At 41.1% G+C, this 14,520-nt stretch overlaps 1 long non-coding RNA gene across 1 annotated transcript; it reads left to right on the top strand.

The window, feature by feature from the left end:
* Positions 1–2,216: 2,216 nt before the first annotated feature.
* LOC134202451 (uncharacterized) lies at positions 2,217–3,239 on the top strand. The gene is made up of 3 exons (XR_009977231.1): positions 2,217–2,578; positions 2,637–2,733; positions 2,801–3,239. It is a non-coding gene; the product is annotated as an uncharacterized LOC134202451 (long non-coding RNA).
* The last annotated feature ends 11,281 nt before the right edge of the window (positions 3,240–14,520 follow it).

The raw sequence follows: 14,520 nt of genomic DNA, 5'->3' as shown, positions 1-14,520 counted from the left end.
TGTCGGACAGTAACCCGGTGAAAATGGTTCTCGACAACGATCCGACGGGCACACGAAGGCGAGGTGCGCAGCGGGCAAGGTGGATCGATCAGGTGGAAGATGACTTGCGGACCCTCCGTAGACTGCGTGGTTGGCGACGTGTAGCCATGGACCGAGCCGAATGGAGAAGACTCTTATATACCGCACAGGCCACTTCGGCCTTAGTCTGAATAAATAATAATAATAATAATAATCCGAAACGTATCCGTCTTTGCTCAAACGTTGTTTGCGATTTTTCTTACTCTTTTGATCGTTGCGACCCAGTTTTCGATTGACTGACTGATTGTCCTATCGACATTATGAGTGGCACATATCGTCATCCACATGTAGTTTTTGAGATGCGTCTTGAAGTTGGCTGGAATGCGATGGATTACTTGACAAAAGTTTCTCAATAATCTGGTCTTTTTTTTTTTTGCTAGGTCTACGTGGAGTGATTGCAACGTTTCGGTTAGCTCGGCGACCTGACGTACTAACTCCTCTATGGTTCCATGTTCTCGGACAGTTTCGAGACGTTCGGTTACGCTACGGTTTTGTAGCGATCTTTCCATCTTCTGAATTATTTCATCTTTCTTCCTGGAATCTCAGGGTGTCTACTCATCTGTAAAATCAAAATTCCCTGATTTTTCCAGGTGTTTTACAATAATTTCCAGGCAAAAACAAACGTGCCATATATAGATTTTAGCAACAAAACAATCAATTTAAAAAAAGTAAATATTGCGAAAAATATTATTTTTAAGAATATTTTGGTGGCTACACAAAACAATGTTGTAAATTACTTAGAATATTCCTCTAGGAATTCCTTCGCAAGTTCACCCAGAAATTGCTTCAGCCATTCAATCAAAATTCCTTCAGGAATCACATAGGAAATTCCTCCAGGTATTCCTTTGAAAATTTCTCCATAGATTCCATCAGAAAATCCTGCGGATTTTAAGAATTGCTTCAGAACTTCCTCCAGGATTTAATTTGAAAATTTCTTTGCTAAAACTTTAGAAAATATCTCAAGGAATTGTTTAGGAAAGTCCTTTAGATATGCATTTGGCGATTTTTTTTTTAATTTCTTTAGGTGTTTGTTCGAAAATGTCTTTTGAAAATCCCTCGGAAATATCTTTATAAAACACTTTACAGATTTCTTCAGATATTCTTCTGAAATTATTTTTAGGCATTTCTTTGGAAACTTGGTTAAGAATTCTTTCGGAAATCTCTATGAATTTTATTTCAGATGTTTTTTTTTAAAGAAACTTAGGAAAAATTCTTCAGGAAATGTTCCGAAAATATGTTTGGCAATTTCTTCATGAAATCCTTCAGTACTTCTTACGAAAAATCCTTCAGGAAATGTGACGTTAGGCATAAGAACTTTAGGCATAATATCGTCTTTATGTCGTTGGCTGTTTTTGAGGCATTTTATGCTTAACATCCTTTATGCCTAATGTACTTATGCCTAACGTACTCATGCCTAACGTCCTTATCCAGCTTTCCACGCTCGCCATAATGGCTTACTTACTTACTTACTTATGGATCCTGTACACCTCCGGTGGTGCAAAGGGCCGACTTGAAAGATCTCCATCCTGAGCGATGCCCGGCTATCGCTTTAACCTGTTGCCAGGTTAGATTTCGGTCGACTTCTTTTATTTCTTTATTGAGGCTTCTCCGCCATGAGCCTCTGGGTCTGCCTCTGCTGCGATGTCCCGCTGGGTTCCAGTCTAATGCTTGCTTACAGATTTCGTTTCCGCCCCTACGTAGAGTGTGGCCGACCCAGCCCCACTTCCGATCCCGAATTTCTGTTGCTATCGGCCTCTGGTGACAACGACGATGGAGCTCGCCATAATGGCGGATACCATAAAAAATTTGACATTAACTGTTTCCCGGCACTGAACTGAAATTTTAGTCTAAGCAAGCGATGATTTCTTTCGTTACCAATGACAGTCCAGAGATTGTTATTTTTCGTCAACAAGAAAACTTGTAAACGTAATACTATTCCCTTCATATTTTCTAATATTTCTTTCATTTCAGATAGCTTGTAACCAATTGAACTTTTTATGATGCTTACACGCTTATAGAATGATCATACAGTGAAAGTGGGCTTAGATTACACCTGTCCCTTGAGGTTTAAAATAATCCGGACACGATATGGCCCAAGTTTGTACTAACATTCGAATAGTGTGTGTCAATAAAGCATTATGTTCCTGCTGGCTGAACGTTAATGTAATAATTAGGATGTCTATAGACTTTTAAGCTTAGTATGCAGTTCTAAAGGAAAGTGCTCAAGGAAAACTCGATATAATTACCAAAGTAATTTTGCCAACTGATGAACAAAGTGAAAAAAGTAGGCGAAAAAACTTTTGTTGTGCTCACTCATTCGTCATTTTGGCAAAATGTCATCAAACAGGTAAAAATTGGAAACAATAAATTTAAGTAAAGTTATTTCTACAACTCCAGGTTTAATTTTTTCAGAAACTGTGCTGAATATGAGGAGCACGTTGTTCTAAATGTGGCCCAATCCATCGAATATACATTCGGAGTTGAATGTTACCGTCAGGAAGTATTAGTCCCCTTTGCTGCTGTATCGCAAAGTATACGAATCTTGAACTGCTTCATAGGGTTCGTGACCACACCTAAAAATTAATACTATATTCGTCGTGGATCAACTTCTGGAAGCTCTTGACTGGTTGCCGTATGGATGTATCGCTATGTTATGTATTGGACAAGTTATTCGCTCACACTCTTTCCAATGATTATCGCTCTGCATTCTTCGTCATTCCAGGTGCTGGAATTCAAAGCAACCGCTGGCCAATCCGTAGTTTTCCTCGAAATCCGTTTGCATCGATTAACCTCTACGGACGCTTGTGTATTGACAAGTCTTGACGGATTCATAAACTGTCCATCGCAATCGTGACATTACCGCTATCTTTATTTTAATTTCTATATCAACGTGATTATTTATAATTTTCAGTTCTTCATTCGTTGTAGAGGACAAGACTAACGAGGCGCTTGGCCGAGGAGGAAGGCCTAAAACGTAGCTATTCTCAGATTCTATCTAGTAATCTTCCATGGACAATACATATTTCAAAATCACGATGTTATACAAATTAGAATAAACATCATCAAGAACAAAGATGACCATACTCAAATTTAGACAAATTTAAATAGTATGGAAATTTGTTCAGTGATAAAAGCAGGTTGAATAAAACGAGACAAGCACAAGTAGGTTCTTGAAGTGTAATGTTGCTCTAAAGATAAGATTAATTATTCTGATGAGATCCAACCGTTCTATTGTCGATTATGGTCGAAAGTAATGCAGGTTGTATGCGCTGCTCTTCGGATATGATATATGAGAAATGAGGCAAAGTCCTAGTATTTGCCACTATTGGTTGTTTGGAATGTCCATCGCAAAGATTGATTATCGTTCCCAATGAGAATAGGCCGTATTGCATTTTTTAAAAATCGTCCACCTGAAGGCCTTTCAAGTATGGAAATGCCTGCACAGCCGATGTCATCTAGATTTGCCCCCATTCATATAATTTTCAATAGACGTAAGTTTTATGAGTCTCGAATTTTTCGTGCGTAAGCCGAGCCTTTCTTGCTAAGCGGGCTTGGTAGTCATATGGCTACTGCTTCTGCCTCATACGCAGGAGGTCGTGGGTTCAACCCCAGGTCCGTTCCATTCTCCTACTTTGTATCTTTCTCTTTATTTCTCATGTTCTAGCAATCGCTAGAACTGGAAATGGACTTCCATACCGTTTCCATTACTATTCCTATACCTTCAACTTGAGTATTCTAACAGTAATCTGCTAGAATTGGAAATGAACTACAGAGCTCGTTTCCTACATCCAATTAAAAATTCCATCAGTTACCTTCTCCTATCTATCACATTGGCAGCTCGTTAACCAAGACGGACCTCTGCCTCTCGAACCTAACCCAGAAATTCCAACAAATTCCGCATGAACTCGTGACAAGTGCAGAGGTATATTCGGCTTGCAGTGGGCGAGTGATTGCATCATCATTTCCTCCCCTTCCCTACATTGACTTGCATTCTGACGTGGCAGGCGCCAGTATGACCTAACAAATGAGATCACCAGTACTTGTACATTGAAGATGTGTGCTAGTCCCAAGCAAACATCTGTTGGTTCCCTGTGCAAGAACAGCTGATCTGGTCATAATGGAGTAGCAACTACGAGCAGTCAATCAAGCTCAAGCTCAAGCTCAAGCTCAAGCTCGTAAGCCGAGCCTTTCTTGCTGTTAGACACTGACGCAACCACACCACTTGCCCTATACTGCCTGTAACCGCATATTTGTCCCATCTTTGCTGGGTTTCCTATTCATATGGGACAGATATGCGATTACAGGCAGTATACTTCTAGATAGATTCGCCGGTACTATCGCAGATGGTTTCTGGCAGTTCGGCAGTGAATGTCCGGTCGCGATCCCATGTACTGTCATTGACGTCTATGAACCTGAAATGCCATTATGAGCCACGGTTGCAATAACTAGCAAACCGTTCATTATCGACCTCTTTACAGGCCAGGTAGTGGGGATTGGATACTCTATCTTCTTCTTCTTATTGGCATTACATCCCCACACTGGGACAGAGCCGCCTCGCAGCTTAGTGTTCATTAAGCACTTCCACAGTTATTAACTGCGAGGTTTCTAAGCCAAGTTACCATTTTTGCATTCGTATATCATGATGCTAACACGATGATACTTTTATGCCCAGGGAAGTCGAGATAATTTCCAATCCGAAAATTGCCTAGACCGGCACCGGGAATCGAACCCAGCCACCCTCAGCATGGTCTTGCTTTGTAGCCGCGCGTCTTCCCGCACGGCTAAGGAGGGCCCCCAAGATACTCTATATAGCAATTGAATTTACCCCTCAGATCCTCCTTGAGAGTTCCTTCATTATTCCCCGCAGGAATATCTCCAAAAATTGCTTCAGGAATTTCTCATGAAACTCCACAAAAAAAATGGAAATGCCAGCAGAGTACACAGATAAAAATATGTTGTGATTTTAAATGTATTTTCATGCACATATTTGGAGCATGCAAATAAACGTAACATTCAATCGATCTCACTATTTTTTTAAATCGAAATTAATTTAATCGGTGCTTGCTTGTAAAATTCAATCAAATTTTACTGAATATCGAGTGTTAATTCGTTTGATTAGATAAGCTGCAATTTTACACGTCGTTGAATTTTCAAAATTATTTGCTGTGTATCGTATGCCAATTCCCTCAAAAATTCATCCGAAGATTTCCCTATTTACCCAGAATTTTCTCCAGAACTTCACCCAAGAGTTTCTCCTGAGATTCTTCTATATATTTTCTTAGAAAATCAGGAGAAATTTCTCGTGACGTTCCTACAAGTGTTTCATGGAAAGTTGCTTCAGGATTTCCTTCGAAGTTCGTTCAGGAATTGCTCTGGCAAATCGACCAGGAATTGATTCAGAAGTATCTCCAGCAATTCCTCCGCAAGTATCTCTAGAATTTTTTTCTAGATATCTCGGAAAGTTCCTCCAAGAAATGCTCGGGAAATTCCTCCAAGAGTTGCCTGGGAAGTTCTATCATGAATTCATTAGAAGATCCTTCAGAAATTCCTCGGAAAGCTTTTCCAAGAATTTTTTCGTACAGGAGGAATTTCTCACCAAAATCTTCCAGGAATTCTTCGGGACGTTCTTCTAGGAAAGTTCCTTCGGGAATTCCTTGAGAATCTCCTACAGCAGCGGTTCTTAACCTTTTTTGAGAAGTATCCCTTCGAACTTTTGTATTAATTGAGGTACCCACTATGTTTTGCTGTTAATGAGTATAAGCGTAACTCATAATGAATAATGGACCTGAAAACTAACGTAATATAAGGCTTTCCATAAAGTGGGTTGAAACTTTTATTATTTCGTTAAACTTCCCAATTCAAATCAAGTTTATACATCAAGCATCCTACAGGATTTTTATGACTATTGGACGCCTCTGAGCCTCTTGAAGGGAGCTTTTGAATCTCGTGAATGTGGGTATAACTGTAGCTGTATATCTTCTCGGTTCGGGGTCATTTGGCCGAACGGGATTTTTGGCAGAACCCCATTCGACCAAATGCCGTTTGGCCAAAAAGTTGAAATATGTTTCCTTATAAAGTGTGTGAAATGAGAAGTTGTAGCGACTAATGAGTCGTTAGTAGTCTTTGTAGTGGGGAGCAAGAAGTGAGAAGCGACGGATAAGAAATGAGAAGTGGGAAGTTAAGGAAGAAGTACGAAGGAAGAAGGAAGAAGAAAGAAGGAAGAATGAAAAAGGAACACAGAAGAAGGAAGAAAGAATAAGGAAGAAAGAAGTAGAATGTAAGAAGGAGAAAATAAAAGAAGGAAGATGGAAAAAAATGAAAAAGAAAGAAGGAACAAAATGAGGAATGAAGAAGGAAGAAGGAAAAAAATAAGGAAGGAAGAAGGACGAAGGAAAGAAAAAAGAAGGAAGGAAGAAGAAGAAAGAAGAAAAAGAAAGATACAGGATGAAGGAGAAAAGGAAGAAGGAAGAAGAAAGAAGATGGAAGAAGGAAGAAGGAAGAAAGAGTAAGAAGGAAAAAGGAAGAAGCAAGAATGCAAAAGGAAGAATGAAGAAGAAGGAAGTAGACTTGTGTGCCGATTGAAAATTTATCGGCGGTGGGGTGATAGATCATTTTCAGCCAGCGGCGTCACGCCGTTGGTAATCGTCAGCGGCGGCGCGGCGGCGTGGGTCGTCGTGTGCTTATTTAAAGCAATAGAAATTTTCCGAAACGCTTCCACAAATTCCTCCGTAAATTCCACCAGGAAGTGCTATGAAGGCTGTTCCATTATTCGGAAAGTTCCTTCATAATTCCTCCGAATGTTCCTCCAAGAATTCCTGCGATAATTCCTCCAAGAAATCTTCCGTTAGTTTAGCCAGGAATTACTCCGCAGATCCTCCAGGAGTTCCTCCAAAAGTTCCTCCATGAGTTCCTTAGGAAGTTCCTCTATGAGTACTTCCGGCAATTCCTCCGGAAGTTCCTCTAGGAATTCCTCCGGAAGTTCCTCTAGGAATTCCTCCGGAAGTTCCTCTAGGAATTCCTCCGGAAGTTCCTCTAGGAATTCCTCCGGAAGCTCCTCTAGGAATTCCTCCGGAAGTTCCTCTAGGAATTCCTTCGGAAGTTCCTCTAGGAATTCCTTCGGAAGCTCCTCCAGGAATTCTTCCGGAAGTTCCTCCAAGACTGGAGGAACTTCTGGAGGAATTTCTAGAGGAACTTCCGGAGGAATTCTTGGAGGAACTGCTGGAGGAATTTCTGGAGGAACTGCCGGAGGAATTCCTGGAGGAACTGCCCTAGGAATTCCTGGAGGAACTGCCGGAGGAATTCCTGGAGGAACTTCCGGAGGAATTCTTGGAGGAACTAAAAAACCAAAACCCGGAAGTTGCTCCAGGGATTCCTTCGTTTTTTTTTCATAGAATTTCTTCGTTTTTTTCTCCAGGAATTTCTCCGGAAGTGCTCCAGGTACTCCTCCGGGAGTTGCTCCTGGATTTCCTCCTTAAATTGCTCCAGGAGTTCCTGGAGCAAATCAGAAGTAATTCCAGGAAGAACTTCTCGAGGTTTTCCGGGTGGAACTTACGGAAGAATTTGTGAATGAACTTCCGGAAGAAATCCTGGATTACCTTCCGGAGGAATTCCTAGTGGAACTTCCGAAGGAATTCTTGAAGGAACTTCCGGAGGAATTCCAAGAGAAACTTCCGGAAGAACACCTGGAGAAACATCCGGAGGAATTCCTACAGGAACTTCCGGAAGAATTACTGGAGGAATTTCCGGAGGAATTTCTGGAGGAACTTCCGGAGGAACTCTTGGAGCATTGTCCGGAGGAATTCCTGGAGGAACACCCAGAGGAATTCATGAAGGAACTTCCACAAGAATTCCTGGAGGAACTTCCAGGGAAGTTCCTGAAGGAACTTCCAGAGGAATTCTTGAAGGAACTTCCAGGGGAATTCTTGGAGAATTTTCCAGTGGAATTTCTGGGGGAATTTCCAGAGGAATTCCTGCAGGAGCTTCCAGAGAAATTCCTGAATGAACTTCTAGAGGAATTCCTGGAAGAATTTCCAGAAAAAGTTTTGGAGGAAACTCTAGAGGGATTCCTGAAGGAACTTCCAGAGGAATTTGTGGAGAAACTTCTAAGAAATTCCTAGAAGAACTTCCAGAGGAATTCCTGGACGGAATTTCAGAGGAATTTCTGAAGCAACTTCCAGAGGAATTTCCTGAAAAACTTCCAGAGGAACTTCCCCAGGCCCTTCCGAGGAACTTCCCCAGGAACTTCCAGAGGAACTTCCCAAGGAACTTCTCGAGGAGTTCCTGAACAAACTTCTGGTGGAATTCCTAGAGGAATTTCCGGAGAAATTCTTGGAGGAACGTCAAGAGGAATCCTTCTAGGATCTTCCGGAGGAACTTCTGAAGGAGCTTCAAGAAGAACTTCTGGAGGAACTTGCGGAGGAACTCCTGGAGAAACTTCCGGTAGAATTTCATATGAAACTCCTGGAGGAATTCCTTGAGAAACTTCAGGAGGAATTCGTGGAGTAACTTCCGGATAAATTCGTGGAAGAACTTCCAACGAAATCCTGGAGCAACTTTCTGAGGAATTTTTGGAGAAGCTTCCGGAGGTATTTCTGGCTGAACTACCGGAGGAATTTCGTGAGGAATGTCAGGAGGAACTTCGGGAGGAATTTATAGAGGAACATCCAGAGAAATTCATGAAGAAACTATCACAATAATTCCTGGAGGAACTTCCAGAAAAATTGCTGAAGATATTTCTAGAGGAATTCCTGAAGGAACTTCCAGTAAAATTCCTGGGGGAATTTCCAGAGGAATTATTTGGGGAATTTCCAGAGAAATTCTTCAAGAAACTTCCAGAGGAATTCTTGAAGAAATTTCTAGAGAAATTCCTGGAAGAATTTTCAGAGAAAGTTTTAAAGGAGCTTCTGAAGGAATTCCTGAATAAACTTCTGGAGGAATTCCTGGAGGAACTTCCGGAGGATTTTTTGGAAGAACTTCCAGAGGAATTCTTCGAGAAGCATCTGGAGGAGCTTCCGGAAGAACTTCCGGAGGAACTTGCGAAGAATTCCTGGAGAAACCTCCGTAGCAATTCCTGGAGAATCTTCGTGAAGAATTTCATAAGAAACTCCTGGAGGAATTCCTTGAGGAATTTCAGGAGGAATTCATGGAGGAACTTCCGGATGAATTCCTGGAAGAACTTCCGGAAGAATTCCTGGAGGTATTCCTGGATGAACTTCCGAAGGAATTTCTGGAGGAACTTCGGAAGGATTTTCTGGAGGAACTTCGGGAGGAATTTCCGGAGGAATTCTTGGAGAAACTTCCGGAGAAGTTCCTGGAGGAACTTGCGCAAGAATTCATGTAGGAACTTCCATAAGGATATCTGGAGGAACTTCCAGAGGAATTCCTGAAGGAACTTCCAGAGGAATTCCTAAAGAGACTTCCAGATGAATTCTTGATGGAACTTCCAGAGGAATTCCTGGGGGAATTTTCAGAGGAATTCCTGGATGAGCTTCCGGAGGAGTTCCTGGAGGAATTTCTGGAGGAATTTCAAGAGGAACTTAGGGAGGCATTTCTGGAGAAACTTTCAGAAGAATTTTTCAAGGAACTTCCAGAAGAATTCCTTGAGGGACTTCAAAAGAAATTTCTGGAATAACTTCCAGAAGAGTTTCCCGAGAAACTTCCAGACGAACTTCTCCATGAACTTCCAGAGGAACTTCTGGAGGAATTTCTGGAGGAATTTCTAAATAAACTTCTGGAGGAATTCCTGGAGGAACTTTCGGAGGAATTCATGAAGAAACTGTCACAAGAATTCCTGGAGGAACTTCTAGAGAAATTCCTGAAGGAACTTCCAAAGGAATTTTTCAAGGAACTTCCAGAGGAATTCCTGGAGGGACTTCCAAAGAAATTTCTGGAGTAACTTCTAGAAGAGTCTCCCGAGAAACTTCCAGACGAACTTCCCCAGGAACTTCCAGAGGAACTTCTGGAGGAATGCCTGAATAAACTTCTGAAGGAACTCCTGGAGGAACTTTCGGAGGAACTTCCGGAGGAATTTCCGGAGGAATTCTTGGAGGAACGTCCAGAGCAATTCTTCGAGGATCTTCCGGATTAACTTCTGGAGGGCTTCGGGAAGAACTTCCGGAGGAACTTCTGGAGGAACTTCTGGAGGAACTTGCAGAGGAATTCCTAGAGAAACCTCCGTAGCAATTCCTGGAGAAACTTCCGGAAGAATTTCATAAGAAACTCCTGGAGGAATTTCAGGAGGAATTCGTGGAGGAACTTCCGGATGAATTCCTGGAAGAACTTCTGGAAGAATTCCTGGAGGAACTTTCGGAGGAATTCATGAAGAAACTGTCACAAGAATTCCTGGAGGAACTTCTAAAGAAATTCCTGAAGGAACTTCCAGAGGAATTTTTCAAGGAACTTCCAGAGGAATTCCTGGAGGGACTTCCAAAGAAATTTCTGGAGTAACTTCTAGAAGAGTTTCCCGAGAAACTTCCAGACGAACTTCCCCAGAAACTTCCAGAGGAACTTCTGGAAAAATGCCTGAATAAACTTCTGAAGGAACTCCTGGAGGAACTTTCGGAGGAACTTCCGGAGGAATCTCCGGAGGAATTCTTGGAGGAACGTCCAGAGGAATTCTTCGAGGAACTTCCGGAGGAACTTCTGGAGGGCTTCCGGAAGAACTTCCGGAGGAACTTCTGGAGGAACTTGCAGAGGAATTCCTAGAGAAACCTCCGTAGCAATTCCTGGAGAAACTTCCGGAAGAATTTCATAAGAAACTCCTGGAGGAATTTCAGGAGGAATTCATGAAGGAACTTCCGGATGAATTCCTAGATGAACTTTCGGAGGAATTCCTGGAGGAACTTCGGAAGGAATTTCTGGAGGAACTTCGGGAAAAATTTCTGGAGGAATTTCCGAATGTATTCTTGGAGCAACTTCCGGAGGAATTCCTGGAGGAATTTCCAGAAGAATTCCTGGAGGAACTTCCAGAGGAATTCCTGAAGGAACTTCCAGATAAATTCCTGAATGGACTTCCAGATCAATTCTCGAAGGAACTTCCAGCGGAATTCCTGGAGGGACTTCCAGAGGAATTCCTGGAGGAACTTCCAGAGGAATTCCTGGGGGAATTTCCAGAGAAATTCCTGGATGAGCTTTCGGAGGTGTTTCTGAAGGAATTTCAGGAGGAACTTCGGGAGGATTTTCTGGAGGAACTTCCGGAAGAATTCTTGGAGCAGCTTCCGAAAGAATTCCTGGAGGAACATCTATAGGAATTCATAAAAAACTATTACAAGAATTCCTGGAGAAATTTCTGGAGGAACTTCTAGAGGAATTCTCTAAGGAACCTCCAGAGGAATTCTCTGAGGAACTTCCAGAGGAATTCCTGGGGGAACTTCCAGAGAAATTCCTGGAGGAGCTTCCAGAGAAATTCCTGAAGGAACTTCCAGGGCAATTCGTGAAGAAACTTCCAGAGGAATTCTTGGAAGAGCTTTCAAAGAAATTCAGGATAATTTCTGAACCATGAAATCAGTTCACGCCACTGAAGATCATTAACGGCGTGACGACTGAAAATGATCTATCACCCCGCCACCTATAAAATTTCAATCGGCGCACAGGTCAATTCTTTGAAAATTCCTTCAGGAATTCTCCTAGAAATTCGTAAAGAAATTCCTCTGGAAATTCATCCGGTTTTGCCTCCAGACATTTTTTCAAGCACATTTCTATGAGAACTCTTTCCCTCCGGTTTTTTTTTAAGAATTCGCACTCAAAGTTAAAAAATTCTCTCAGAATATCCTGCCAGAAGTCCTTTGAAAATTTCTCAAGGTATTTCCTCCAAAAATTCACATAGAAAATCTTCTGGATTTATTTCTGGGAAATGTCTAAAGGAATTTTCCGGAGCAACTGTAAAAAAAATTATCCCTGGACTTTTTGCAGAAATTCTCCCATTTCTTCTTCCCAGAACTTCTCCAAAAATTTGTTCAGGAATGTCCTCATCACCTTCAGGAATTTCTACTTAAGTTTTTTAAAGAATCACTCTGCAAATACTCTCGGATAATTTTCCACAAATTATTTCGAACATTAATTTTGAAATTCTCCAGAAATTTCTCAAGGTTTTCTCCAGAAACTATTCCAGCAAATTGCTTTTTCAGGAGAAATGCACGATGGAATTTTTGTTTGATAATCTAAAGGAGTTGCTGAAAGATTTCATGAAGCAATTCCTAGAGATGATATCTTGCAGACATGTTCCACATCGTAGCGCTGCAGGAGGTGCATACCATCAACCAGAGCTGTGAAAAAACGCACTAGCTTTTATAGCGATGGATGATATGCAGAGAGCACTGTTGAGCACTGTTGATGATAAAAAGCAAAGATCAAATGCTAGCACGGCAGCTGCTTCAGGTACGTTTTCATAATCATTTTGGGATATTCGAACACTCAGTCTGATTTGATTGACTGATGGATAGTTCTGCGCCCATCGGCTGCTGGCAAACTAGAACGGTCTTCCAATAGCATGGCCACTCATGACACCTTTTTCCAGCGTTGTCTTATTTATTGCTGCACACCGGAAGACAGTATACTACTAAATAGCAATAGAAAAAAAAACATCAAAAGAAATATGAAATAAAAACTGGAAACAACGTCATTTACTTGCGGAATAATGCATCATGCATTATTCCGCAAGAGAAATGTCAGTCTGTGTTTTTGACTGCCACGCGCCTGCTATTAGAATTATTCATTTTCCTTGTCAGCTCCGTACTGTCCAAGGAATTTTATCAGCGGAATCATTCCTTGACCACTACTTGCCCTATCTATTTACACAGTACTTAAGAAGTCCATACCACCCTTTACAAGTGGGCCTATACTCGTTTATGTTTGAATGCTTGTTGGTACGGATGTAAATTAGCATTGTTGACTCGAATGTATTTGGTTGATTTGAAAATTTGGTTTTCTGCAAAGAAATCTAATTTCTTGTTTCTTAATGATTTTTTTGATTGCATGCTGAAAAACACATCAGCGCCGAAATTCACTTTGTTTTGCAAACTTTCTGAGTCATAAGTTTGGAGCATTGACACGTTTTTTGCGAAATCAACCAGATTATTGAGTTCGTGAAATACAAAGTTTTAATAATAACCTTGTTTTCTTTCTTCGTGCTGGAATACGAGAAACAGTACTGAAACTTTGCTCACAGCTGTCGCTGACCGTTGACTTTTCCATCAACTAAATAGAACTTGAAGATTGTAACCCTTTTAGAATGACCGAACTTTTCTGAAAGAAATAACATATTAATTAAATGTTTTAATTCCAATTCTCAATACTAAGATGAAAGGTTTTATGCATAGATTGCTTGTTGACTGAAAATAATAAACATTGGGATGTCATTGGCAACAGAGTTCACTGCATACTTTGATAAAATTCCAGTTCAGTGTCGGGAAACAGTTAATGTCAAAACTTTTATAGCATCCGCCATTATGGCGAGCGTGGAAAGCTGGATACCTCACTTGTCATAAGACGAGTTTATATAATCCCATTGAATTCCACCACTTAATTGTATCTTGACAGATACGTATTTCGACCTCAACAGTAAGGCTGTCTTCAGTGTCTCGTACTTGAGCATGAGCATGAGCATGAGCATGAGCATGAGCATGTTGACCGCCCACGGTTGTCTACTCCGTTATTGCCAGGTCAGCTAGGTTGCACAGTGAACCACAGAGTTTGGGACTATATCTTCAATGTAAGAACTGTACTAAAAATAAAATGTGTGAATAGGGCTCAATTAAGGAAGGTAGGATACGTATGACATGATACTCGCTTTGATAGAAGCCAGAGTCATCTGACACTTCACGAGAAATCACTGGGATGTTGGATATATGGGTAGGAAGTGTGGCAGTTCGTTTTGGTAAACGTTTGCCGTGTATAGCGTGTATTTAATTGATGAAAACAAAACTAATAATTTAATTTATAAGCCGCACAAAGCAGAACAAAATTTCGGTAACCTGCCGATCGTTCTGCTCACCGCACAAAGCAGAACAAATTGTGATGATACCGGTCGTTCTCTTTACTGAAGAAAACATATCTGGACGCGATCTAAACTTTTACTCTACATAATTTACTCATCCGACTCACAGAACAAAATTTCGATGACGCCGATCGTTTTGCTCACCGCACAAAGAAACCAAAATTTCGAATATCAGCGATCGTTCTGCTTACTGACGAAATATGTCTCCGATCGTTCTACGTCTTGTCTTGTCTTGTCTTAGCATATGCACAGCCTGTATTGAAAAGCATCCTGAAAATGTGGTTGCATCTCCAGCATTTTCTTGTCTGCATAATATTGCAGTATATCATAAATATAGACAATTATTAAAACGCCAGGCCCACCGTGCAGGCTCGAATTTGGGAACAATCCATAACTCCGGCAATCAGATTATCTAGTAATAAATAACATGATCAAAACAATACGTAACT

This window comes from Armigeres subalbatus, unplaced genomic scaffold (genome assembly GCF_024139115.2).
Source record: "Armigeres subalbatus isolate Guangzhou_Male unplaced genomic scaffold, GZ_Asu_2 Contig123, whole genome shotgun sequence".
Taxonomy (NCBI): domain Eukaryota; kingdom Metazoa; phylum Arthropoda; class Insecta; order Diptera; family Culicidae; genus Armigeres; species Armigeres subalbatus.
This window is presented reverse-complemented; position numbering and strand designations above follow the sequence as displayed.